The following is a 3,733-nucleotide window of genomic DNA, read 5'->3' as shown; positions in this document are numbered from 1 at the left end:
TGTCTGGCCATGATGAGTTGCATGTAAATGTTATGAAGAGATCAGGTCGTCCATATTTTCTTACGTAAGTCATGGCATCTTGAGTATATTCGTGCATATGTCTCGGAGTTCCTGTGTATGATGAAGGTAATATTACCATTGTTTCAATATCATCAATATTGCCGTCATTCATGATTGCGTCTCGAAGATGGATGTATTCTTCTGTGCGTAGTTTATTCTGATTCAGTCTTATGTAAAGCATCCGTTCTGCTTCTATTTTTGCGTACATATCTACCAGAAATTGTTGAAATAAACGGCGAGTGTTGAGTATGTGATTGTATGTTTCATTGTCTCTGATCATTAAGCGGTAAGCATAGAACTCCTTGGAAGTGACTTTTTTGTTTGTTTCTATGCCTGTTTCAGGATGCACTTGTTTTATATTGAAATGGTATCCGTCCTCTCCGTGCATAAATATTAATGGATATTGAAGAGCATCATAGGAACGGTGTGTCTCTGCTTTGATGTCTGGCCATGATGAGTTGCATGTAAATGTTATGAAGAGATCAGGTCGTCCATATTTTCTTACGTAAGTCATGGCATCTTGAGTATATTCATGCATATGTCTTGGACTTCCTGTGTATGATGAAGGTAATATTACCATTGTTCCAATATCATCAATATTGTCGTCATTCATGATTGCGTCTCGAAGATGGATGTAGTCTTCTGTGCGTAGTTTCTTCTGATTCAGTCTTATGTAAAGCATCCGTTCTGCTTCTATTTTTGCATACATATCTACCAGAAATTGTTGAAATAAACGGCGAGTGTTGAGTATGTGATTGTATATTTCATTCGAGTCGCGCGCACGCACCCCCCGCGACGGGCGTCTTTTGCTCTTAAAGAAATAATCAAAAAAAATAAAAAAATGACGGACGTTGTGAAGTGCAGTGCATGTAATATCGTCATTGACGAATTGTTATGTTTCATACAGAACAAAGTGTCGATAGCTGATGAGGAAACTCTTGTGCGTATATGTACTTCGACGTTTTCAAGTGACGAAATCAAAAACTCTAAGTCACTTCTATTCGAGTCTATTCCAACAGATGTGAGGAAAATACAACGGAAAAATAAGGGAAAAGAAGAGCGCGAGGTTGGCGATATTATAAATCTTATTAAAAATTAAATCCACAGAGCCAGATATAATGCCTATTTTTGTTGCGAGAAAATTAAATAAACTCGCACCTATCATTCGATCACTTAGATTGTTCCAAGCTTCTGAAGGATATGATGAAGATAAAGGCTGAAGTCGATTACATTAAATCGACGTATGCTACGCGCGACAGCGTACATGAATTAAAGGCCGAAATCAATTTGATAAAAACACACTCCTTGCCACACCAACATCGGCTTTCAATACAAATCGTGGCGCTTGGCTGGACAGTGGTCCGATGGGGCTCTCTAACGATGATTTCAACAATGAAAGCAGCGATAATCATGTGAACAACGTAAATCATTCTCTGGGAACAGAACCAATTTTACGTTATGGAAGCTTGAGGGTAGCAGAAGAAAATGTCGATCGTGAGTTGAACGAGAGGCAACGGTCTGTAGAACGCGCGCAGGCGAGCGAGGAGACGGCGAGCGGTGTGGGAGGGGGCTCTTCAAGCGCAAGTGACGAAGTGAGCGCCCAAACCGGTTCCGCTGTGACGTCAGATTCACAGCTAGTAGATCAGCTGGCTGATAAAGAATAAGGCCGGCCGTAGACAAGGTATTTCGTCGATGCAGCAAACTACGAATTGCGATAATGAAAATAATGAATGGCAAGAGATCACTTATCGGAAAAAGCAAAAGAAGTACCGATATACGGGAAAATCGGGAATTTAAGCCACATTTAAGGCGGCAGACGTAAAACTTCCCATGTTTATTACCAATGTACATATGTCCACAAGGGAAAAATACATAGTAGACTATATATTTAAAAAGACAAAAGAAATAGTTTATCTTGAGAAAATTAATATGAAGGTGGAAAGAGGGCACAAAGCTTATAAGTTTTTTATATCGGAAGTTAACTTACCAATATATATGGATGAAGCGATGTGGCCAGCTGGAGTAATATTTAGACGCTTTGTTAACTTTAAACAAAAGAAAACGTTTGGATCCGGCCAGGACAAATGTAATAATGGATAGTCTCACACCTAAATTCGCCACTTTTAATTGTAAAAAGATTATGTGAGACATGCGACGTCATATGCCTTCAAGAAACGTGGCTGCTTCCGCACGAAGTTCCTTTTATGGGCACTATTGACAGCAAAATTTGGGTACACGGCGACCTCTGCGGTCGACACGTCTGCGGGCATCCTTAAGGGCCGGCCGTATGGAGGCACGGCTTTATTATGGCGGTATAGTGCTTTCCAACAAGTGACAGTGCTACGGTGCAATAATCATTATCATTATATATAATAAAACTAAGTTGATAAAATGTGCGTGCCGATAAAACTTAAAAAGGATTCCCGATACGATAAAGGAACTTATATAGTGCAATAGCCCTTTATCCCCTCTCGAACAAGAAAGTTCCCGTTTTAACTTAAAGGGCGTATTTTTAAGATATAAGGCTTTTCCAATTCCTTAACTTGAAAATTAAGTGAAGTAGTGGCGCCATCTGTTGTCGAGTAGTTGAACTCTATTCAGAACAACGATTATTTGAGTTGCGTTTCGAAAGGCGCTGCGAGCAATTACAGCATGTGTAGCAATGGCGCAAAATTTAAAATTCCAATTTCAACAAAGTCTTAAAGTACAATTGTTTCTATAATAAAGTTATTAAATTTTGTGTATTTATACAGCATTAGGTAATTTTTATTTTGGAGTTGAAGCGAGATAAATTTAGTTATTCAAATTATTAATTATTAATTCTGAAAATAATTTTAAATTTAAGTTTTCAAATTTCGCGCCTTTACTACTTATGCTATAGTTGCAGAACTTATTGTTACGGCGGATAATAATGTCGAGTATATTCTAGAAGGTGTTAAAGAATATATTCTCGAACTTTTCCGAATATCCTAGAGCCCAGCTCTCTGAATATATAAGGGCCCGGTATCACCCGCTAGAGTTAGTTCGATTTTGAAAGCGATTGTGAAAGGAAATAAAAGGAGTTATCTGTGAGCATTTATTTTGAAGTATCACATGTCAGTATTTTTAATAGTGTGTTTAATTAATTCTAAGAAGAAAAAAGTCGTCTGTGAGCCTTTATTGTGAAATACCAAATGTAAGTATTTTTAACAGACTTTAAAAAAAGAAAGTTCTCAGTTTGATTATTAATTATTTATATTTATTATTTTTGAAAAAATAATGAATAGTGTCTTTAATTAATTCTAATGATTGTTTTTCTTTTTCTTTTAATTGTTTGTCTATAAAATGTTTATTTAATTTATATTTTACAGAAAACAATGCCTAGACGTAAAAGAGGAGGAGATCTTGCCAGTTCTGCAGCGAAACGGCGGAAACAAAAAGAACATCGAAGAAATGAAACGCAAGAAGAGCGCGAAGCATGTTTACAAAATCAACGAACCAGGATGAGAACTCTGAGAAGCACAAAAAGTGAAGAAAGGAAAGAGAATGAAAGTGTAGAAGAATCGAGAATTTTAAAAGATAATTTAACAAAGGAAGCATTCCACTACGACCCAACGAAAAAATATTACAATCATAAACATGTTGTGATCGGAAAAATGAATAACATTTGCCAATTTTGCCACGCGAAAAAATT

At 37.0% G+C, this 3,733-nt stretch overlaps 1 pseudogene; it reads left to right on the top strand.

The window, feature by feature from the left end:
- The first annotated feature begins 901 nt into the window (after positions 1-901).
- LOC132904317 (uncharacterized) lies at positions 902-2,160 on the top strand (annotated as a pseudogene).
- Positions 2,161-3,733: the final 1,573 nt, after the last annotated feature.

Source organism: Amyelois transitella, chromosome W (assembly GCF_032362555.1).
Source record: "Amyelois transitella isolate CPQ chromosome W, ilAmyTran1.1, whole genome shotgun sequence".
In the NCBI taxonomy this organism is placed as follows: Eukaryota; Metazoa; Arthropoda; class Insecta; order Lepidoptera; family Pyralidae; genus Amyelois; species Amyelois transitella.
The sequence above is the reverse complement of the archived record's forward strand: the minus strand, read 5'-3'. Positions and strand labels throughout refer to the sequence as shown.